Raw genomic sequence first — 26,553 nt, forward strand, 5'->3', positions numbered from 1 at the left:
CATTATATTTGAACACAATAATCCATCGAGAATCTTGAGAAGAAATCAACACTGTTTTACTATTACTGTCACAAGTCTTACAATGGCCCAAAACAACTCTATTTTTGTATAAAATGTCCAACCTTTTTTACATCAGAGTCATTTCTATATATAGCAAACCAAAATACTATTACCTAAAACTCCTCAACAAGCATGAAGGGAGCTCGGAATTCTATCATTAATTACCTTATCTATATCTTAAACAAACTAATTAATTACAAAAGGTATTGTGCTACGAAAACAGAGGATTCCATTCCATTGAAACTTCAAGTCTATCTCCTCGTGTACATTGATGCATTCTTGAAACTTTGACACCTGTAGCACTTCAATAATAGCCAAACCAAACTGAAAGCACATTCACTGGATGAGCAGCTTCGGATGCCTGATATGTGGATGATTCATCAACAAATAAGAATCTGTGCCCTATGTTCACGGTCTTTGTCTCCCATTAGTGTTCATGCATTTAAGATCATGTTTCAAGCCATTTAATCTTCTAATAGTCACGTATGATGGAAGAAATCTTATGATCTGACCATCTCATAAACTGAACAAGTGTACCACTCAACACCTCGGCAACCCTACCAGAACCCTAAAAATTCGGACATAAAGTGAAAACTTTAACAAAAGACAAAATTTCACCTTTTCCTTGAATACTTACACCTGGCACCTTTTTAAACATCTGAATGATTTTCTATAATCTCCATGCTAGCCTCAAGTCATCCCTTTAAGATTTGCTGACCTCAGCATTCAATCTCAAATTTTTCACATAAACAGTCATCTACAGCAGTTTCGTAGCGCACTACGAAACTGCTGTAGGTAATCAAAACTAAGCATATGAACCTTAAAGCAACAACAACTTAACTCTGTGATTTCTTCAGCCATTTTACACAGGTGTAAGGACTTCAAAAAGTTTCAAAAAGTTTCAAAATGATGATAGCCAAAATTCACCAAAATTTGAAAGGCAAATTTCCCCTTGGATCAATTAGCTAGTTTGCCTAGCTTCCTTTTCAAGCTGCTAACTTCTTCCTTTAACACCTTGTTTTCTGCTCTTAAGCTTGTATTCATTTGTTTCATGATTTTTTCCTGCTTCAGAGCTGGCACTGTCCACACATATGCATCAGATACTGAGTCAGCTTGACTAATCAAACTTGTTCTGCCTTTCATTACAGCCTTTTTATAATTTGTATATCTTACTGCCCTTTCCTTAGAAACATTTTTAACCTGAGGTATTTCTTCCTTTGTTGCTCCAGCTTGTTTCTTAATAGCAATAACATTTCCACTTTGACTGATGATAACTTTATTATCCTTGTTCTTGCTTTTGGCTGCTTGAACTATTCCGGTGAAAACTTCAAGTACCTCTGTCCTAGGCATTTCTAAAGGTGCCTTCTCTTTCTGAGCTTTCTCCACTTCTTTAATTTGCCTTCTTGTAACTGGTCTGCGTGGCTTAAAAGCATATTCTTTACTTGGCTCTTCAAATTTCAACCTTTTAGAAGCCCTTGATTTTTTAGAACTTTCAGGTGAGGACTGAGTTAGATCAATATGCATTGGCTGCACCGAGTGATCTTGCTCAAATTCTAGTGGTTCAATTTGTATTGGCTGATCTTGCTCTAGTTCAATGGCTTCAAGTAAGTCATTTAAACTACCTTTTGAAATAGGACTTTCTTCCACAGGGACTGACTTTCCTTTCTCCTTGTTTAGTTGACCTCTAGTTCTCACCCTTGAAATCTTTTCAACTTCACTGGATTTAGCTTCATCCTTCCTTTTCTGAGTCTTCTGCTTTGATGACTGAGGTGTTTCCTTTTCAGATATTCTAGATGACTTAGGAGTTTTCTCCACTGATGCTTCTGGTGTCCCTTTAGCTGTCACAGGCTTCTCTGATTTCCTTGATTTAGTTTTAGGCTTCTTATGGTCTGTCACTTCTCTTCTAAGTTCAGCCAAAGTGGGTTCTTCACTCCTTTCTTCTCTTTCTCTCACAGGTAATGGAGTGAGGCCTGTTTTGCTTGGGAAACCGGCCATAAACACAAATGAATCCCAATCTTTGCCAATTTTCTGTAAACTATCCAACACCAGCAACTTTACTAGACCATGATGAAAAAGGGATGTTTCACAACCATCTTTCTTTAACTGAATTTTATCACTCATTTTGCTAATGCTCCTGAACAAATAGAAAGGTATGTCTATTGAAACCTTACCTGTGAAATGTAACAGAAGTTTGAAGTGGTAGGAGTAAACTTTATTGTACCTACCCTCACATGTCAGGTACTTCTGGATGCATGTGAGGAGCATAGCATAATTCTCTTTTATATAACTCCTTGGCACCGCTTTGGTGAGGTCTTCATCTTCATAAGGTTCCTTCAAAAACTCTTTGCAGGGACTCATGTCGAACTTGAAGTTTTTGAACCATTCTTGGCCACCCCTCGGAATTTCAGTGACAGTGGAAATAACTTCAGGAGACACCGGAAACTCTAACATTGCCACTTTCGAATTCAGTCCAGTGAAATTTAATGCGAAAGCCTTTGTCACTTCTGCATGTCCTCCCTTCAATTTTTCGCAAAACCGCCAGCAGCCAGCGTTTTGAAAGGCTCTTGCTACACTTTCATCCTTGATAGTAACATATAACCCCTCCGGCTCTGTCCTCACACACTTACCAGAGCGGTGTTCCTTCCTTTCCATGCTGCTTTGAATATTTTCACACAGGAAACTAATGGTAGCTTGTAGCACGAAAACAAACTTCGACTTTGGAGTGCAGGCTCGCTTGCAGTAGTCCTTTTTAAATAAGAACTTGGGCTTCTCATACAGCAAACATGTCTACATATTATGAAAAACCCATTATGATATAACCATTCCTTGTAACATCCCTTAAACTAACACTCAAATGCATGACTTTGGACCTTATGGCGGAATAATGGTTTATCATGACATGGAGAGGACGTAAACTGACAATCATGAACGGACCTATGACTCACTACTCTCAGATTTGACATTCAAAGGAAAAGCGCTACAAAAAACCCTGAAACCCCGATTTCGTAGCGCGGGCAGTTCAAATTTAACAAGATGCGCTACGAAATCGCTGACAAATAGAACGCTGCGAAAAAACGAAAACATCATTTCGCAGCTAAACTGACCAATCAAACCTGCGCTGCGAAACTGCGCAAAGTACCAATGACATGACATGCTTTAACTAACAATGATGGAGGGTGTCTAATGATTTTTCCTTTACACGAATTCACATCAATACCTCTTGAATTTCAAATTTCAAATTGACATATACCAATAAACCTATTCACAAGACTTAAAAGCTTTATATAAAACTTATGGACAACCTTATATACATGAACTATAGTTCTAAGTGATAACAGATGGGCCCCTATATTGTTAAACATGTATTAGCAAAAGGAGCCTAAGAGTTAATGGATCACGATGGAATTCCACTAGCGCAACCCTGTCACAGGTTGTACCTTAAGCGTTACTATGCATGATTCAGTGTGGTAACCTATATGCTTTTGTTACATTTTTGTTTTCGCTGAGGGTAATCGTTTTGGTCAAGTAAATCCACCTTTTACATTTGTCGCAGATGTTGAACCTATTGGAATCTTTTGTTGGATATGCCGACGGAGCAAGTCGTAGTTCGCGAAACCTATCTTCTGTGGCCTGGGACATTTTTGATCCAAGCGACGAGTTAGTAAGTTTCGGAGGGGTATGTATTGGTCGATCAACAAAAAACATCGTTGAATATAGCGCGTTGATAGAAATTCTCTCTGATGCCATCACACATTGCATACGCCGACTTGTCATCAGACTAGACTCATAGCTCATCATACTACAACTCACTGGTATCTACTCCGTCCGAAATCCAGCTATCTATCGCATGTTCCTAAGGGTCAAGATTTTCGGAAGGCAATTTGATTTTATTCAATATTAGCATATTTCCAGAAGCTTAAACACATTAACTAACTCATTGGCAAATTATGTGTTAGATAGACATTTGCAACATTTATAAAAAGAAGCATTTCATTAATATTTGCATTTGGATCATGTAACTTAACCAAAATAAAACTCCAAAAAACAAAAATATATATATAACTATTTATTGTTTACACATAATTTTCTGTAACCAAGACAAAATTGGTCAAATGACCCAAAACTCAAAATGCTAGGGGGCACCCTAGTCCAATGATGCTGGTGATAACAAGTCACTGCCTATGTAATCATGCGTAAAAGCTTAGTCCATTCACTTAGCACGCCAGTAGTATGTCGCTGCAACCTCAGAGGTAGCTCGTCAGTCCTCACATCTGGAATACCGAGAGTGACGCCCTTGACCTAATCCTGTAATGCTAAAAGAGTCTCGACCACATCAAGTTCGTGAAGGATAGCTCTTCCCACAGCCTCTCCCGCTGGAGTGGCAGCTGGCACTCTCAGGCGTACTACTGGCTGAACGGGATCAACATCTGCATGAGCACATGAGTTCTGATTAGTCTTGATAGAATAAAGCACAAGGACATTATAAATAGAAATGATAAACATAAATATGGTCAAAGAATTTACCAATGGCACCCCACTGCTCGCCAACCGACAGTACTAAATCCGGGTCACCCCGGAAGTCCATACCAGCATATGGATACTCGAAAAAACCATCTCCTGACGATCGAACCACCCGAAGAAGTTATCAGAAAAGGAAACCTAAGACTGACCAAGCATGTCTGGACATATGGTCAACCCATCTCTGCATCCGTGGTTCAGTCGGTGGAGGTAAACCAAGTGAAATATACTGCGGTTGCATCAGTGGGATCTTTTCCAAGGCAAAGGCGGTCAAAATAAAAACATATCCAAAGTTCTTCAATATTCCGTTTTTCACCTTGGTCAACTGTTCTTTCATCACAAAGAGTACTGCATCACACCAGTTGAACACCTTCAGTTCGAGGAATTCTAAGGCATACTGCATATAACACCGGTTGGCCACATGAAGAGCCGCACTACCAGCCATCCTACCAAAGGTGAACAGAATGGTCCTCAGGGACATGTCAGTGACATCTCGGATGATGATCTTGCCGTCTTTACTCGGCTGAGATCCCTCTCCGCAATGCCTGCGAATGTAATCTCTCACAGATTCACCCCCACGGGCCGAACCTGATAAGGAGATAGGGGCACCCTGCCTCGATAAGCTGGTCAAAAAATAGATGTCCACAACAGTCAAGGGGATGGATTTTCCCCTAATCTGGAACACCTGGCTGGTAGGGTCCCAGGCATCGAGCAAATACTGCAACAAGTTTCTTTGTTTCCTCATGCTAGAAATGCGGAAAAACTTGAATAGGCCATAGTTCCGCAGTGCATTTACCGTAACCGGATCATGTAAAGCAAGCATGTCCTCTTCTTCATGCTCATGTTCTCGCCATGTAGTAGGCATTTTTCTCCAATAAATATTTGAAAAAAAACAAGAGAAGAGTTAAATCCTGATTTGGTGAGAAACAGGAAAAAATTTCCATTGAAAACTGTGCACAAATTTGCCTCCTTGCGCCCATCGCACCCCCAACAGTGTTCTGGGTGTGTTGCATGCCAATTGTCCAGTGGGTAGGCCAACATGCAACGCACCTTTCGATATAGAAAGGGTGAGATGGAGCCAGAGCAAGTTTTTCAAACCCCAGAGGCTCATAAAGACCAGAAATTGCAAAATGGAAAGGATGAAATGAAAGAGCTCAGGTTTAGCTCCTACCTGGTCCAGACAGCGCCAAAAATCATCCACAGAATCTCCTAGAATCAGCTGGTGAAAATCAAGGGGGAAAGCACCTCCAAGGCTCCAACAGACCAAAGTTCAAATGAAATGGTAAAATGAGGGGTAAAAGCACTTTTAAATTACTTTTTACGTAATTCAAGTAAAATATTAGTGTCTTAACTCATTTTCCAAACATGTATTGTTCATTTCTAACTAGTTTGATGAAGCAATTGAGCATGCAGCACAACCTTTGAAGGAACAAAGTCATTAATGGTAAAGTCAAGAAATGACCTTTATATCAAGTAGTTTTAGCGCAGAATTCAAGCTCGTTAAAAAATAAACATAAGCAATGAGCAAGTGTTTCCACCAGCATTTAAGCTCATTAAAAAATGAACCAATTTCCGGTAAATAACCATCATTAATGTATTACTTCAGCCTTTGAAGCCTTGGTCGTGTTCTCATCATCACCTCCACTCTGTATTGGCTGATCATTCACCTCCACTTGACTTTTTACCCCTTTTGAGGAACAATTGCAAAGACTGATATTGTTAGCCATCCTTGTGGCACTGCCGTGATTGGAAAATTCCAAACCTTTCCTGGAATCAGCTGCTACCCGAATCTATCACTCGTTCCTCAAAAAACAAGTCTCCTTGAAAGCTCTTTTCAACTGACTCGTAAAATATGAAAAGATTGCTGAGCCAGCTTGTTAAAGTGATCGGAAGTGCTATCCCTACTTTAGATTTTAATCTTTTTGGACATGAGGGATTATTACACAAAAAGATCGAGCACTTGTTTTATTCGGATCGTTAAAATTACCGAAAATTCATCCCTTTTGTATTATTTTATACTTTTTCGGACTTAAGGGATTGGATAACGAAAAAGGATTTTTGGAGCTTCCTTTGTGTCCCTTTTCAGACTCCCTAAAATTGAAAAGGACCGAGTTATCTTTGTCGTTAAACTCGTTAAAACCTAATAGCGACAAACTTGTCCATAATAGACAAGAACGGGTTTCACTGTCGTTAGGCTCGTTAAAACATAAAGATGGGTTTGCTCGAAGGGCAAATTATAGAACAAGCATATGTTATCCTCCTCAAGCTTGAAAAAAATAAAGAGGTAGTGGTCAGCAATGACTGGGGAAAAATCAGGCAGAAAACTTGAAGAAACTTTGTTGGTAGCAAGTCGCTCTTGAACATGACACTTTCACTCCGCATCCGAGTTGGGTTGGGTTGTTCCATTCACTGGTCACATCACCATGGTTCCATAACACCATCCACATTTGGGGTTAATGCTACCAATCCATCATGTCAGTGTCGCCGATATGTTCAATAGAATTCGCTCAGAGAATTCACCTGTGTCTCACCCACTATAATACATTTTCGCTCCATTCTTCCATGACCACCACCCTGAACCGTATATCACCAGATCGTTTTCACCTCCACTAAAATCATTTTCTCCGTTCCGTGTCATTGATGTGGGATTCGCTAAGGCCCTCCTATGACAGATCACTTCTTGTCGACATCAACTCATTATCCAAGAAGTCGATCTAGGAACAACCCTTTCAGTACTTTGAAGCTTGCATGCCTCAATGGCAAGTTTCTCACTTCTGGAAATAGGTTTACATCAATGGCCTTCGATCGAAAGATTTTGCGTGGTGTTCAACGCCAAGTCCCTTATTCACACCACGTGAATTGTACAACAGTACCTTGAGGGTCATCATCATTATCGGTGATTCCTCTCGCGCCTGTTAACAGCTTACATCATTGGCTGGTAATCAAGTGATGTCTTTCCATGTTCGACTCCAGAACATCTCTCACATGGATCGACTTGTACTTTGAGTGAAGATCTAACGAGATTGAAGACCCCGGATCTAGTTTCATCCATCCGGGCTGCGATACATATTCAGGAAAATAAAGACATCAAATGTACATCATTGCTGCACAGATAATCATCCAATCTAAGGGATTATGGCTCTACGAGAATCATCAGTCTACACTCAGACGATTATCTGTCCTATGTACATGAAAATGAATTTATAAAGCTGAGCATGGGAATACCCGCCTCAGCTAGATCATGAAAATAATATGAAGATAATGTATTGTATTGTATCTTATTACAAGTCGCCTTCCAGCTCGAAAAAACTTTGGATCCTCATGATAAATCATTTCACTCGACATCAAAAGATTAACGACCTCATGCTTTAGGGAGCAACTGTTATAGAAATTTTTGGGCACTCCAACCCCAAGCATAAATGTCCATAAACCAAGGGCTCCTAAGTCCCTAAAGGTGTTGTTCCAACCCCTAAAAGAACAAGGTCAACTGATTACAACATCTCCCAGAAGTTCTCCATGAAAAACTACTCAGAACTGGACCATTTCACCTGCTCCATAGGAAAAGTGCGTTGCATCCCACCTGAATACACACAGTAGGTGCGGTGCATGTCAAAAAAACCTTCTATGGGGTGCGATGGGTGAGAAGGGACAAATGTCAGGGTCAATCCGCAAGGTGGAGGAGCATGGAATCTTCCAAAAACCTCTCCTGTGACACTTGCCTCTCTGAATTTGACCAGGGATGAGTAAGAGATCATCAATATCCAAGTGGAATCAAGAACTATCAGAGAGAAGACACTAATCAAATGTCAAACGCTAACTCACCTCCCTTATAGACATCTATATATGGATCCCTCATCCCAGAGATCCGGAGGCTGGAATTTTGTATCTTGTAAGGAAGTGCTATTGGTTTCTTGGTGCAATATCATAGTGTTGGGTGATCTAAGCATTTCGTGAGGTGAAGAAGGGCTTTCTTGTTGAGAGGATGATGCTGGGTCAGAACAATTGGTTGTAATCCTCTTTGCTCTTTCTTGATTATCAATAAAGCTATTCAAGTTTTCCTCCACATTCTTGTATGATTGATGATTTATGCATTTGTGTGGTCAATGTACATCTGATCCTATATTGTTTATGATAATAGATCTATGTTCTTGGATAGTGTTATGCTGCTTTGATTCTACAGGTACTCCTGGAAGTTGGTTAAACAAGGAAGCGAGTGGCAAAGACCTACCAGAAGAGAGAGGAATCAAACAAGGAACCAAGCGCAAGACAGAGATTGGTCTCCTCATTCTTCTCTTATCTATTTCTCATAAAGGAGAACGGAATTAGTTTTTAGTGTGTTTGTTTCTAAGGTAGCTACCAGCCTTAGTGGGACTAGCAGCTCTGTATAGACACTAGTTTTCCCGATAACAGCAAGGCATCAATGTAAGGTGCGATGTGGGTCATCACCTAACTGCTACATGGAAAGTGTTGATGTCGTGTCAAGGTTGCAAGTGATTTTTCTTCAAATAACCATATATTTTGATATGTAATTCGAATCAAGGTGAAAATTATCTTGTTGGAAAGGTATGAGCTAGATGAATGCAACAATGGTACCCCTTTTAGATCTTGAATAAGTTGAAAAAGAGCTAAACTTTTAGACCGCATTTCCATAAATGTACCATGGAAATTTGGGTTAGCATAGTAACTTCCTCTGTGTGTTACAGAGTGGTACTAGAGCTTCCAGGTTCAACACTTGGATTAGATGGGCTCTATCATGGGAAAAATAATAACAATGCTCCTTCCAAACCCTTGGGAATAAGTTGGTAGTCTATTACAGAGTTAATAGGGCAAGGGGGTCTCATATTTAATTTCACAAAATGGATAAAGAAAATTTTTAGGTGTTAAAATTCGATCTATGATTGATTGATTACATGTATGGTTAATATGATTACCTTATGATTTATTTAGATAGTATGATATTAATGTGTGACTTCATCTTCTTGTGATATATGTTAATGATATGCTATTGTTTTATTGATATTTATGTTTTAACTTTATATGATTGATTTCAGCTAGTTATGCACCAAACAAACTCCATCAACAAGCCATGGTGTTCATGTTTAATATGTTTTGAGATCATTGAAATCTAACAGTTATGTGCATGTATCATAGTACACAAAACACACTAACGTTTGAAGATATGAAGACATGAATGGTTCAATATAGCTTTGACCAATCACAACATTGATATGAATAATCAAGAATGGATGAAGAGGAAAGATCAGTTGAAAAACAAGGAATGGTAGACTCCCCTGATTAGATGGACACGCTAAGAAGCTTGAGAGAAAAATAAGTAGCTGCAAAGTTGACAATGAAAGGCTTGTCAAAGCACAATAAAGGCAATAAGAATTCAATGAAGTCATGCCACCGAGCTTATCAAACCTGTAAAGGGAGAGGCAACATGAGATGGTAATAAACCATAGAGATATACAAAGTGCTTCGGGACAAAATAAAAACTAATGGGGAAATGAGAGAAGATATAGAAAGAGGCAGAAGTTGTCCAGTGAGGACACCATGAAAGGAATAACTTTGCTAAGCATACCTAAGAATAAGACAAGAACCCATGAATAGTAGTATGAGGACACTCATAATTAGCTGCATTTAAATCAGCATCATCATTATCATGGGAAGAGAAGAGAAAGTGAGTGCATAAAAGAGGAGTTTAGAAAGGCTAAGCCTCCCACCTTTGATGGAGAAATTAGGAATCAGAAGATGTTGAAGCATGGTTGCTGGGAATGAAAAAGTTATTTCAAATGCATAGTTACTCAAAAGACATTAAAGAAAAAGTAGTGAATTTTAATTGAAGAGGCAGGGCTGATATATGGTGGGAAGATCTGAAAAATGTAAAGGGACTAAGGGAGGAGCAATTGTCCTGTAAGGAATTCAAGGAATATTTCAAGAACAAGTATGTATCTAAGAGATACTTTGACATCAATGCTAAAGATTTATACGAACGTAGATTGGGCAAATGATAGATGATGAGTACACCACCAAATTCGTAGAGATGCTAAGGTATGTTCCTTATGTTAAGGAAGAAAAGGAGAAGATTCGAAGGTATATTAGTGGAATGCCACAATCCTTCAAAGACAAAATTGGGTTTGGTGAACCCTGTACACTAGTGGATGCAATTAGAAAATGGAAGCACTTCTATTAGATGTTTAGGCGTAGGACTGAATATAAATAAAAATGGAAATCCAAAGTCAATGTCAAAGTTAAGAGAAAAGGGAAACAAGAAGTTAAAGGAGCTAGTATGATCCCTGTTATCCGTGAAAATCAACATAAGTCCAATGTTACCAGCAAAGGCCATTCTAACCAAGATGAAGTTAGGGGTTATGCGAAGTGCCCATATAAGTGTTGGAAATGTGGAGGAAATCACTTGAGGAAGGATTTCCCATAGCACAATCACACTGGTATGAGATTGTACAATGCAGAGGAGGTGGAGATAGTCAAGGATGTAGCTTAAATTATACCAAGGATTTATGAAACAATCGAAAATCACCAAGTTGATCACCAGGCTATGATTATAGAGATGTAAGGTATGATCCATGACTAAAGAATTTTGATCTTGATTGATTCCATTTAAAATTTTGGTTACATCAGTCCCATTGTTATTAATAAATGCACATTAAAGAAGGAAGCATGAAATGAGTCTTCGCCAGTTCAATTGGCCATGAGGATAGAAAGAAGAGTTGAGCATCGGGTAAGGGCTTCCCCAATAAAATTAAATGGGATGACAATAGTGGAAAACCTCGATGTGTTACTGTTGGGAACATATAACACATTCTTGGGCATGGACTGGTTATATGCACACTGAACTAAGGTTGACTACTTTGAAAAGACCACTAAATTCTTGGAAGAAGTTGGGGTGCCTAGAGTATTGCAGGGAAGCTAAACACCACATCAGTGAGATTGATTTAAACCATGAAAACTAAGCATAATGGTGAAAAAGGATGCCTCCTATTCATTGTGCATGTTTACAAAAATATTGAAACTAATGAAAACTTAGGAAAAGAAGTAAGTGAAGTCTTGAACATATACCCTATTTTACAATGGTTCTTAGATCTATTCCCTGAAGAAATTCTTGGTTATCGAGATGCAATTTTTTCTATTGAATTAGTTCCATGAGAAGATCTAATCCCCAAAGATTTATATAGGATGATCATTGCATAATTTGTTGAGCTAAATCGATAGCTGAAGGAGATGTTGGATCAGGAATACATAAGTCCAAGTGTATCTTCATGGGAAGCATTAGTTTTATTCGTAAATAAGCATGATGGCACACTCAGGTTGTGCATTGATTATGAAAAATGAATAAAGTAATCATCAAGAACAAGTATCCATTGCCATTGATTGATGATTTATTTTACCAACTAAGAGGAGAAACAATTTTCTCCAAGATCGATTTGAGGTCAAGATATCATCAAGTGCATATAAATGATGAGCAAATCCATAAAACAACCTTCAGAATGAGGTATGGGAGTTATGAATCCGTGTTAGTTCTATTTGGACTTACCAATGCACCTGCAACCCTTATGTCTCTTATGAATAGTGTATCATGCCCCTATCTACATAATTTTTTTGTAGTCTTCATGGATGTCATTTTGGTATATTCAAAGACCAAGGAGGAGAACAAAGAGAATTTGGAAATAATATTGTGATTACTAAGAGAGAATAAGATTTATGAAAATCAGTAAATTAAATTTATTTCGGTCACATAACCATTACTTGGGACACGTTATCTCTATATAGGGAGTAGCAGTTGACCCAGAGAAGGTTAAGCTATCATGGAATGGCCAAGCCATAGAAATGTGTCAAAATTTGGGTCCTTCATTCGATTGGTAAGATGTTATAGGAATTTTGTTAAGAATTTCTCCAAGATTAGTTGTGCAATTACTGCTCCACAAAATAAAGGGAAGAGATTCGAATGGAAAATGGATTGTGCAATAAGCTTTGATAAATTGAAGTGGTTATTGACAAATACACTAGTATTAAGAATAATAGATCATGGAAAGGGTTTCATCATGTTCACATATGCATGAAAGGAGGGACATAATAGATTCTTTATCGAGGAAGGTCAAGTGGTGTGCTATGAGTCCCAAAAGTTAATTGAGCATGAGCATAATGATGTAACTCACGATTTGGAATTGATTTTCATCATCCATACACTTAAGATGTGGAGATACTAGCTTCTTGGTAGAAAATTCACCCTAATGACTAATCATGGAAGGTTGAAGCATTTATTTGAACATCCCAAGTTAAATTCAAGGAAAATTAGATGGCTAGCAATGCTAAACGAATTTGATTTTGAAATCAAATATATAAAAGGAAAGGAGAATAGAGTAGCTTATGTTCTCAATAGGAAGGTGCAATTAAACCATTTAACAACCATAATTTCCTATTGAACTAATCTTTAAGAAAAGATAAAAAAACACTATGCAATAAAATGAAAAGCATCAACACTTAAAGGAGGAACTACAAGAAGGTTCTCAAGGAAGAAAAAGTAAGGACTATTGCCTCATAGACAAATGGTTGATTAAATTCAAAGGCATAATTTATGTGTCAAATAACAATGAATTGAAGAAACTCATATTGAAGGAGTTTCTTTACAAGACATATTCTGGACACACATATTGCCAAAAGACGCTAACTGCCATCAAGAAAGTTTATTTTTGGCCTGATTTAAAAAGGGACGTGGCATATTTAATCCGCAAGTGCATAGAGTTTCAGGGAGTCAAGGCTAAGTGCAAGCACCCAGTTGGTTTGTTACAACCCATTCCTAGTCTAGAATGGAAGTGGGAAGTGATTTCCATGTATTTTATTACAAGTCTACCAAAGACTCCAAGACAACATGATGCAATCATGGTGGTGGTCTAAACATTGACCAAAGTGGCTCACTTCGTGCCTATCAAATTTACAAATTGAGCTAGTGAGGTTGCAGAAGTCTTCGTAAAGTAAATCTTAATACTGCATGGATTCCCAATACAACTTTCTCAGCTAGAGATACCAAATTTACTTCAAAATTTTGGAGATAACTATTTATAGGCATGGGTACATAATTGACCTCATAGGGGCTTCACTAGTGGAGAAATACCATACCATGTGCATTTATATTAGGGGATATAGATTGAGGAAAAAAGGAACTAATATATTGAGCATATAGTAGGGGTTAAAGAGTTTTTATATTGTGAGGAAAAAAAATGGAGTTCAAAGTTAATGAAAAAATATAAAGGGGTATAAAAAATGGATACCCATAATATCTATTGATATTAGGATTTTTAAATTACAAAGGTGTTTAGGGTTTGCATTCGTAGGTGGTTAAATAATGTGATTTTTAGAGGTATTTTATAATATGTAGTGAAATTGAGGGTATTTTTTAGTATGCCATGAATGCATGTGATATCTTATAGGTACATTAAGAGAAGCCCCGTGATTGACATTTAGTACAACTTGTCATCCATAGAAGGATGGAAAAATAGAGAGCACAAATAAAATCCTTGAATATGGTGAGGATGTATGTGATGCGCCAGACATAGATGTGGGAAGAAAATCTTCCATTTGTATAATTCACATATAATAATGCGTATCAAGAATTGATTAAAATGAGCACATTTGAAGTGCTTTATGGGAGGAGTTGTAACACCTCTATCAGCTAGAGTGATCCAGTGAATAGGGTCCTCATTGTGCTTGATATGTTGAAGGATATGGAGCAAGAAAAGAAAGGTGTCAGAAGAAATTTAAAAGTGGCACAGGACATGCAAAAAATCTATGTGGACCAGCATAGAACTCAAAAAGAGTTTCAAGTTGGGGAGCTCATGTTTTCCTGCAAGCTAGACCCAAGAAGAGTTCTTTGAAATTTGGGTCATCTGCCAAGCTAGCACCATGGTTTTTTGGGCCGTTCTAGGTGCTCGAAAGGATAGGACTCGTGGCATATAGTATGGATTTTCCTCCATCAATTAGAGTGCATGACGTTTTCCATGTTTCATTTATTAAAATATTTGTGTAGGGTTCTAATCATGTAATTGATTGGTTTATGTTATAGGTAGAACCAAAGGGAGAGTTCCATTTGGAACCTCTATGCATCCTAGATGGGATGCAACTCACGCTTCAAAAACGAGTAATAGAGAAATTCAAAGTGCAGTGGAGGCACTTTGGGCCTGAGTAAGCCACATGGGAAATGGCTGACCTGATGCGGGAAAAATATCCTTTCTTATTTGTTGAGTAAAACAATTGTACATACATTGTAAATGCCATACAGAGCTAGTTAATCTACCGCTCAAGATGAGGAACTATAACAAGATATTATTGATACTAATACATGTAATGTCTATATTTATCAGAGTCAATATTACTATTATTATGTTTAGCTAAGTTAATTTCACCATCATAAGTGTAATTACCATTATCGACAAATCCAAAGTTATCACCACATTGGAGTTTCTTCTTCTTTCACCAAGGCTCAACAAGAGATTCCAGATCAACTAAAATTTCATTAATAGGGAAATGTCTTCCCCTATTAAGCCTTTCCCTAGATATATTTCTTTCTAATTTCTTACTCTTCACAGAGGCTAATGATGAGGGTCTGCTGACTAATTTCCTCTTCTTGTTCAGGTTCATAATGAAGGTTACGATCCTAGAAATCGAGCTCACCCTTATCCCTAAATTTTGGTTCTAATTCAACATGTTTATTATTTAATATCTTAGTTCTTGGCCATACTTCATGTGATATATATATGCATTGTTTCATGGATTTCAACCTTAGTATCAGAAGATAATTTTGATTCATCAGAATGACATGGCTCATTAGGGTCAAAGTCATCAATAGTGCTTGAGTCAAATGGAGTGGGTCTGAATTTTTGGAGATTGGGCGAAACCCTAGGGGAAACCTCTAGTTTCTCAATAGCATGGGGTTTATCAAAGTCATTTCGAAGAATAAATGCATCCAAATATCACCAGTCTTGGCCAAATAATTTTTCACAAAAATGCAAATCAAACCATGGTGAAAAAAAAATGGTTGGGATTTTTCCATTCAACTGGGTATGCCTTAGCCATCTTTGCGAGGATCTTATGTAAATAGAATGGGAGATTAAGATTATAACATAATAATCCCTTTGGAAAACATATGTGGTACATGAAGACAAACATGTATCTACCTTCACAAGCTATAAAACACCGAACAAAATATAACAAATCTTGCCACTTGTTTTTAAGAAAGATGACTAAAATACCTTTGACATTATACATGCAAATTTTGGGTGCCATAAACATTCACCACGACACATTATGCACTGAACATTTTTTTGACTAGTTTTGAAATTTTGTTGAGAGATGAGCTAATTTTTCAATGAAGTCAACATCGACTCATATCTCCACATTTTTGAGCTTGGAATTTCTGCCATTGAAAGTGGAGGTGAAATCCTTTACCATTTCATCCTTAAAACCGTGGAAGCATTGGAAAAATTCCAACCAACTAGCCTATTGAAACATAGTCAGATACTTTTCATATGATTGAATGATTTCACCCCCAATCAATTATGTTTGAATCATATGAGGAATTTAAAAATACCTAATAAAACCCAGTTGTGATTCTATTTGAAAAGGAGGAAAAACAAACTAGATAATGTTTCAAACCCTAACCATTACAATGAGACATGATAAAATCAATAAGTGGTTCACTCAAACATGCCAAACAAAGTTCTATAGAACAAACGCTCAAAGACTATTCATGCAATGTGAAGAATTGAAACAAGAATGGAAGGAATAGAAGAATGAAAACCCTAGTCTATGAATTGGGTAACTGTAATAGAGTACCAGATGTACCTATTAGTAATGATAGTGGATAAATCAATAATGTAACCACAAATATCGAGACATGACAACAATGAGTAGTGTAACTAGGTTTTGAGAGTTGGGTTTGATGTTTGGAAAATTTAAGCCATGTCATTATAAAAGCGCATAATTTATTCATATTAAATCCCGTCGAATGTATATTTGGATTTAAGGATTATTTAATTGCATGGTATATTGAGATTTTCCTAACCACATTTTAACTGTACACGAAACCATAGGACAAAGCATTAAATTTTATTTTTTTCAAGCCATAAAAACCATCATAATATAAATCTCAAAGTTTAATAATGGTAAGTGATATTATGAGGTCATGGCGTCACAAAATTTTACACAACAAGGAATATGATTTTCTCTAAAATATAAGCTCACATGTCATATGTCATAAAAAAGTTTGAAAACAACCAAAACATTCATAATCCATGAGTTATATAATACATGAACATCATGACTTTGAGTCCAATTTTAACTTATAGTCAAGGCAAAGAAATATACAAAAACATAATGAAAACATAATGTTTACATGTTGGCTTGATTGAATACGCTTACAGCATCATAGAGTTTCTCAAAATACATGAGATTTATATAACTTCAGAAAAATGAAGCAACACTCTCAAAGCAACAAGAACAACCATCAACCACTATCAATAGGATTTGAGATGTGCCTTCCATTTCCTTTAAGATAATTATCATACAACATGCCAATAAAAGCAAAATCACGTCAAAGTCCAAAATAAAATATCCACTTCAAAATTGTTATCATCATTTCAATTCAAAGGAAAGTATCAAAACTAGAAACAAACAAGAAAAATCAAAGGAGGGGCCTATTTCATTTGAATAATGAGAGGGGGGTCTGTTGGGTTTCCAATAAGAGATCAACAAGCTCATTATTAAAGATAAATTTCCCATTCCTATCATTGATGAATTGTTGGATGAATTACATGGAGCAATTTACTTCACCAAGTTAGATCTTCTTCATTGAAGATATCATCAAATCAGGACAAAGACAAAAGACATTTCGAAAGTAACATTTAGAACTCATCAAGGTCATTATTAATTTTTGGTCATGCCTTTTTTCCTTACTAACAAACCTTCTAAATTTAAGGGTTTGATTTATTCCACTTTGAAACTCTTCCATAGAAAATTTGTGTTAGTATTTTTTGACAATATACTAATATATAGTGTATTGGAATGACCATGTTCAACACGATCAAAGGGTTCTCAAACTATTGGATGAGAAACACTGTATTCAAAAACCTCCAAATGTTTATTTGGGGTATAGGAGGTGGAATATTTGGGTCATATCGTATCTCGTAAGGGTTTTAAGTTAGGCACTAACAAACTTAAACCATCGAGGAATGGAAAATACCCACAATCTTAAGTCATATTTGAGGATTTCTAGGGTTGACAAGGTATCATCGCAAGCTTGTTAATAGTTATGGGAAAATGATAACACCTCTATCAACATTACTAAAGAAAGATCAATTTTCTTGGACTCTAGTAGCAACTAAGGCCTTTGAACATCTTAATGAAGAAATGCACCGAGCTCTTGTCTTACCTACACTAGACTTCAAAAAACCCTTTATGGTTGAATGTGATGCCTTAGAAAATGGAATTAGTGTTGTTTTAATGCAAGAAGGAAGACTCATTTATTTTTAAATTCATCCAATCAAGGGAAATAAATTATAAAAGCCAATTTATGACAAGGAAATGTTGGACATACTACATGCCCTAAAGAAATGGTGCCTTTACCTAAAGGGAAAACACTTCAAGGAAAAAATAGATCTTGATAGTCTTAAATACTTCATAGAGAAAAGATTATCTTCAGAAGAGAAGCAAAAATGGGTCACAAAGATGTTGGGTTATGACTTTGATGTCATATACAAAAAATGAAAGCAAAATGTTGTTGTAGATGCACTCTCAAGAAGGGTTGAGGATGTTGAGGAATTTCTCTATTCCATTTCTATTGTCGAACCCGATTGGATAACCAAAGAAAGGGATGAATGAAACAATGAAAAAGCGATGTGGAAACTCATTTAAAAGTTGTAGTATGATCCCAGTGCATCTGATATATTAATCTGGAAAATTGATTCACTGTGGTACACATATCACTTATACATATATGTAAGAACTCCCAAGTCAAACAAAAGGTTCTATTGGAATTGCAAACCTCTCTTATAGGAGGTACCTTGGGAATTTTAAAAACTTAACACAGGGTTAAGAATGTATTGTTTTGGGATGGCCATAAATATGATGTTCATAATTTTGGGCAGAATGTTCTGTTTTCCAAAAAATAAAGTGGAGACAATTAAGACCCTAGGTATTTTACAGCCATTAGCCATTTGAAGTTAGCATTGGATGGAGGTATCAATGGATTTTATCATAGGTCTACCCAAGTCCAAACAAAAGAGTGTCATCATGGTGGTAGTTTATAGAATTAACAAGTATGCACACTTTTTCCCATTATCTTGTCCTTTGAAATCCGGTATAGTCATTATTACATTTGTGGAAACAATTCAAAATCCACATGGAAACTCAATTCTTATTGTAAGTGATAGAGATCCCATTTTCACTAGAATATTTTGGAAAAAATTATTTTCTTATCTTGGTACTTAACTGGCTCATAACTCATCTCATCATCCCCAATCTAATGGGAAAACTGAGGCATGAACAAATTTTTGGAAGGATATCTTTGTTTCTTTGTATCTGATAAACAATTACATTGGGTCAAGTGGTTGCCTTTGAGAAAATGATGGTGTAACACTTCCTTCCATGTTGCAGCAAAAATGACCCCATTTATGGTGCTTTATAGATATCATCCACCATATATCATATCGTCCCTAAGAGAAAATTATAAGGCTCATGTAGTAGAAAATCACATCAATCATTAATAAAAAGTTCTCCAACTCTTAATGGATAACCTGAATCTTGTGCAAAATTTGAATGAAACAAGAAGTATATCTACATCACAGTGAAAGAAGTTTTGACATCGGTGATTGGGTATTTTTACGACTACAAACATTAAAAAAAAATGTCCCTCAAGCAAGCTAGGAAGTATATAAATTATAAACCAATTACTATGGTCGTTACACTGTGTTTAAAAATATTGGAATGACATAAAAATTGGAGTTGTCTACATCTTCACGAGTACACCTATTTTTCCATGTTTCATGCTTAAAGAAGGTTATAGGTGACAAGCTCCCAGTTCAAACTATATTTCCTGAAATTGATGAGGAAGGTAAAACCATATTGGATCTTGAAGCAATCATGAAAAAAAAGAATCCGACAAATATGAAATTGATCAATTTCAAAGTATCTCATTAAGTGGAAGAACTTACCTTCTAAAGATTCCAAATGGGAGGGGTGAATATTTTATGTCGAAGCATCAAGAACTAAAGTGTTGAGGACAAAACTTTTTTGAAGAAGAGGGGCCTATTAGGTCCCTATAATACTATTGTAGCTCATATATTGTTATTGTTGTACCCCATAGAAGCCAATTATTTTTATTGTTGTGCCCTAGCATTATTATTTTTATGTGAGCCCTAACTATATTTTGAACCTTATTAATCCCATATATACCAAGTAAGTATTTTGATATGTAAAATTCCATGGATATTCCACTGGATAACTTGTCACAACAGATTTGATAATATTATATTAAAAATATGAGATTCTACATTATTACAATTTTATTAAACTTTAAGATATGTAGATTTAATTGTAATTAGTGCATGCATGCAAATGGAAATTATGCAAAAAAGTAGAGAAAAACAAAATAAACTCACACACACAAATAAGAGACAAGATATGCTCTCTGGGAAACCCTTTCGAGATAAAAGCTAGCTGGAAGGTGAGGTCGCTTCACTCTCTTTCTCTGTCAGGAAATATGGCTGTAGGTACAAAGAAGTAATGTTTGTGGCCTACGGATTGCTATATTGCACAAATCCTTTCTATGTTATCTTTTCCTAGCTATCTTTTCTTAGTTATGGAACAAAATTCTCTTGAATGAATGGAATGCCTCTTCCTCCTAGTGGCTCGATTATAACACAACTCGATAGCCTACTAGTAGTTAATTTTGACTACATCAACTCTTAACTAGAGTTACAATATATAATATTATAGAGTATTTTACATCATAATCATGTGGATATCCCCTTTTCCATGAATAATGGGGGATGAGACAACATCCTCCCAAGCTATAGGTGTGAAAACAGGAAGATCAACTTCTAAGTGGCATAACTTTTACATATTGACTCTAATTGACATTCTTCTTGCACTGTTGGACAGATCTTTCTGTGTAGAATAGCATGAAATGGTGTGAAATTAAAGTGGAAATTTTTTGTCACTAAAAAACATCTTTTGATGCCTCAAAAATCTATTGGAACATTTCAGACCCTGTATTGCCAAACTGGATCTCACTGGTAAAAACAATGTTGTGAGCTAATTCCTCCACTTTTTCCACTCCAAATGCATCGATATGGATAAGAAACAATATTATGATCCAATATAGATCATCTTTTCATTTGAATCATGAAATAATTATTCATTTTATGATGTAAAAGGAGGTTTTCCCCTCGAAGTGGCTTATTATCAAATCATTAATCTATATTTTCTGATGTTTCTACATTATTTTGGTTTTGATGCATAGCAAGAAAATTTCCAAAATAAGGGTCTACACAATAATTTCCTAGAATGTTGATTGTAAAGGAAACTATCTCATTTTCTTTATTGATACCTATGATAATATGTTTTATAAGTTTTTCCTGGTCTAATCTTATTTGATTTGGTTTAGGATTAAATGGAAGCCATAAGTAAGACCAATGGTGAGCCTTGGTATTGCACCAAGAGTGCTGCAACTCCCAAAGGCTCCTCAACTCTATTTATCAACCTGGGGTTCGTACAAAATTTGAGGTGATAGTGTTATATACATAGTAGATGGAATTCTACTCATTCCACCCTAAAATAGGTCATTTGATCATTAGGTCTCCAAGACCATTCTTCTACTGAACTAGGGGAGATTAACTACTGAAAGCATGGTTCAAAAGCTAGTCCTAATGTAGAAAAAGTAAATTTTGTTCAAATCTAACTTGTAATTTCTCTTGAATTAATCCATGAGAGAACACAAGAATTATGCTAAATGCTTAAAGTAAACATACGCTAACTGAAATCAACAATCTAGCTATCAAATTCACTTGAAAACAGAAGATTATTCTACCAATTCACAACTCAAGAATTGGTGCATCATTTATCTATTTCACACTTGCAGATTAAGTAATGCCCTAATTTTAAAATCTTTGGTGAAGGAACTAATGTTATTTTCTCTTGTAGTAAAGGAAAAGGAATGGAGGGAATGGCCTAGGTGGCACTTCTGATCATGGATTCCAATATGGGGGCTTAACCTGTTCGTATCCTAAGCTACATTGGCATTGCAAGTCCAAATAGAGGCAAAACAGGCTAATACAAGTGTGCTACAAGAAGTTGCTACAAGATTTTTGTAGTGCTACAAGAAGTCTTGAAATGATACATGAATTTTTGTGAGAGGTTTGGACGGTAAGGATGATATGATAAAGTGATGGCAAGATGGATGAAGGTTGTGAGAAATCTATGGAAGTTGAAAAACACCCCTAGAAAAACCCAACACTTCAGGAAGGCTATATTTGGGCTAAGAGGGCTCCTCACGGTGACCTAAAAATAGAGATCAAGAACATTGGTTGGAATTCATCAAAAGAGATCGGAGAAGTCCTTAATGGAGGTGGTGAAAAGATCCCTTGAATGTAGATCCAATACTACTACAACATCACATGCACCTATTCTTCTTTTCGTTTGAAAAATATTACAATCAATGGTGGAAAAGTTTAGTTGAATTTGGAAACTATCTAACTGATGCTAATAACTTGATATATGCAATGAATTAAATTATAAGCTACAAAAATCATATGGAAATCAAGATAAAAAAAGTATACTTTTCCAGTAGATCATAAACAAGAAATCAACCAATGTTTTTGGTTTGTGATGGTGGAGTCCTCTAATCATGCTCCCATGAGAGAGATGAGATGGCGACCACGGTCACAAAACTTTTGAGGTACTATACTCTACTGAAATGCAACAACTAATCAAAAATTCAAAGCTAAAAGAAGTACAAATACATAAGAGGGACCTAAGCTACTGGGTTTGGGCCCAAAGCCAAGAGCTTCAGCCCTTTGGACTAACTCAAGGATGGATCAAAATTAAACATCTCATTATCATTGTAGAAATGTCAAATACATGACATAATAATAAAAAATAGTAGTCACAAGTGTTTGAGCTAAATATCCTTTTAGCTACAACAAAAAAATTAATCCTAATGATGTTAGAAAATTATATATTACAAAGAAACGGAACACATAAAATATATTGCATAAATATAAAAACATAAAACACATAAAACAAGAGAGACACAGATATACGTGGTTCACCCAATTTGGGCTACGTCCATGCGAAACAACCAGTCCTTCCTTTTATATTATCTAGCAAACTGAAGAGATACAACCTACAACAGATCTGCTATAATTCCCTCTTCACTCTCACACAATCTCCTCTCTCTTTCTCGCTCAGAATACAAATCTACATAGACACAATACAATTCCCTCATATATAGTGAGGGGTTGCCTTCTAGGGAAAAAACCCTAAATTAAAAATAACTTCTACCGGCAGATCTCTGCCTAATGAATGGGCTGGATTGACTACGAAATGACAACATTTTACAAGGAAATTTTACATCTATTTTTAGCTTTGGGGGTGTTTCCCCTGATCCCCCACTGGGGGGGTCTCCCAAGGATCACAGTGCCCCCCCCCCCTTGTAGCGCAAATATTACAGGTGGTGTTGTCACCACATTACGAACTGCGGTCCAATGTGGTGATACCTCTAAATACAGAGGATAATCAGGCTCCACACCCAAGAATTGATTTCCTTAACATGTTTATTTATACAAAACGACAGTTACCAATAACTCCCTAGAAAATAGAGACGTTTGTCTTCCAAACTCGAGAAAGGTGAATCTAGATCTTCCTTGAACTGCACTGGCTTGGCTGGTAATGACCCTGTCCTGCTTGGATGCCGATGAGATCGAGTTGATGAGAGATACAATGGTGATATTTAACTTAATGGAGGATTTAAGGAGGTGGACAAACTCCTAGAATCTCTCCTTGTTGTCTACTTCGAGCTCCTGCACTCAAATTATCATAAAATTACTCCAACTCCCGCATTTAAGACATATTAGGCCACATGACATAGAAACACATATTTTACTCCTCACATTAAGCATAATATAACAAAATTTGTAAATAAATATGAGAAAGAGATTATTTTAAAGCTGGGGGATGGCATCATGACTCTTATGATATACCTACTGATGAGCCTCATCATCACCCCCCTACTAAAACTGTTTCTCATCCTCCCAGGAACTTAGCCATCTATGTCCATGTCTTTCATCAACCTGGTGGCCTCTCTGAGATCCCAAGGTTCTGTAGATAGCGTTCCTTCTTGAGGATAGAAGCTTGCATCCTTCTCTATGTCTGTCCACTGCTTCCTTTCCTCTTATTCATTCTTTCCTTCCTGTAGACCCAACAATAAAGGTGGAATGAGCTTGAGTCCAATCCAGTTGACTTTTAATCTTTGCATGAACCTTTTTTTATAGGGGATTCCTTTCCAATGCATTCCTCAACCTTCCAAGAGAATGATACTCCTTGATCTACAGATTGCGGGGTAAGGCATTCCATCTTTTTTGGCATGCTTGCTGGATTTCTCTTCCTAACAGACTTACTGTGTCTTTAAAATGTGAGATGGCTTGATCTTGGGTGGCAAGGTGTCTAGGTTCTAGATTAACATCATTGGAGATGATGTTGTGAGTACTAATTATAGCGATTGGGCTTATCTAGTCTACCCTCATATAGAGTGGTTCTTTTTCTTCCTTTGTTAATACTTTTTGTACCTCCTAAGCTCTATCCTCCTCATGATTCATCCACTATGAAAGGGTCATCAGTTGTAGGTCCCTTAACCTTGCATTGGGATCCCAAACATTCATATTCGTTAAGGTGACCTTATGCATGTATAATTTAGCCAATTTGGCTTTGCTTCTATGCTACTTTGGTCACACAATTTAATGAATTTTTTATAGTCCTTAAATGGCATGGCTCCATGTTGTGCTAACGTCTTCATTTGGAACTGCATCCACTACTCTTTGAGAAAGAGTGAATAAGAATTAGATGGTTGTATGCACTATAGTGCCTCCATGGAGAGGCTTGCCATTGTGGCCAGTTGGGTTTCCTTCTCTTGCAATTTCTTCCTCAACAATCTATTATATGCCTGCAATTTTTCTCTAATTGTGGACTATTTCTCCCTTAGCTCACTTAACTCCTTGCCCATTTCAAGGACCTTCTCTTACATGAGGCCCACATCTTCTACCTTCTTGGATTTAGCAAACTACATCCATCTGTGGGTTCTTCCTCTTTCTGCTTCAAGTTCAAAGAAAAGTTGCATTGAGATTTTTTGTGGGAAAACTCTCCCTCCTTCAATGAATTTTTAATAGGACCTCAAACTAGGCTGTGGATTAGGCTCCTGTAGCTCTGGGAAGTCCTCCTAAAATTTTCTTGGGGAAGATGCCCCCTCCTTTAACTGTTATGTTGTAGTTTTCTCTTCCTGTTGCTTATTATTCTCTTCCTATAGCACACTCTATTTTTCCTGGAGCATGCTCTGTTTTTCCTGTAGCTTCCCTTTTCCTTTTTGTTGGAGTGTGTTAGTTGTCTTGGTTGTTTAGAGGAGGTTGATCTAGTGGTGGGAATCCTTACATATGCTATGGGAGTCTTTGATATGGTTTATAGAGAGGTTAGCTCCTCAAATTTCCTTTTAGTGGGCCCTACCTCCTCGTTTTTACTTGGGGACCCTTCAATTGTGATATGGGTCTTTGTGGAAGTTTGAGGCGTTCCTTGCTTAATCTTGGTGCTTTTCCTGGTTTTAAAGTAGAGGGTATCTTTCCTTTTCTTCTTGGGTTTCACTCGTGTGCTCAAGGTAGGTAAGGTGGCATCTAGCTCTTTTTTAGTGGGTCCTATAGACAATCTTGTTTACTATGGGGATACCCCTTCTTCTGTAGATGCAGTAGTTTTGTTAGGGTTTGGTTCTTCCTGTTTATCCTCATCTTCTTCTTCATGTTTATCTTTCTCTACTTCTTCATCTGGCTCTGGGTCTTCCTCTATTTTATTTTTCTCTGTCTCTCTTTCCTCTTCTTCCTCTGCCTCTTCTTCCTCTTCTATCTCTGCATTTTCGTCTTCTTCTTTCCCCTATCTTCCTCCAACACTAGAGGCTGGGGTCTAACCTTGTGTGAGGGTTTGAGTGTCAATGAAGGTCTCTATGTCCATATCCATGAATTTGGACCAGAGGACATGGATCCTTAGTTTATTCAAAGAATCTAGCACTATTAGTTTGATGAGGCCATGGTGGCCTAGTTGTTGGTGTTTTCCCTCTCTTAGCTTATAGCTCATGTCCCTCATAGACTGTAGGAGGAAATAGGGTACACTAAGTCTTTCAGCTAGGGGAAATTCTGCTTGAAACCTTAGTTCATGGAGCAATATAAAATGGTAGCCATAGACTACACTCAACCTTCTTTCACAAGATATTTATTCTAGGATATGGTAGGCCACCTCATCCCAGGGATAGGGTATGCTTCCCCTCGTAACTCCATTTTTCTCTTCAATAGGTTATATCATCAGCAATGAAGAAGTTATTTTTGGAAATGGTACTGCTAGTCTTGTCTTTGCTTCTCCATTGGATCCCTAGGGAAAGGGTTGTCACCCTACTAATTATCATAGGACTTATTGAAATAGATAACCCGCTCACCACAGTGGTGGCATTGACTCTTGTCTAAGATTTTATAGCCATGGAAAATTCATATGTAATGTCATCATCATATCCATTCAGTAGTTCAAAGAATCCTAGCCACTGATGTCTTATGAAAATGTCTAATACAAAAGGGTGAAGATGAATTATTTTAGTGTTTGTATGATCCCTTCTATTGAATCCCCCTCCCACCTCTTTCCTCTATTTTCAACTAGGTGAAG

Source organism: Pinus tabuliformis, chromosome 2_2, assembly GCF_031772625.1.
Source record: "Pinus tabuliformis cultivar Carrire ecotype Pingquan chromosome 2_2, CPIR1, whole genome shotgun sequence".
Taxonomy (NCBI): domain Eukaryota; kingdom Viridiplantae; phylum Streptophyta; class Pinopsida; order Pinales; family Pinaceae; genus Pinus; species Pinus tabuliformis.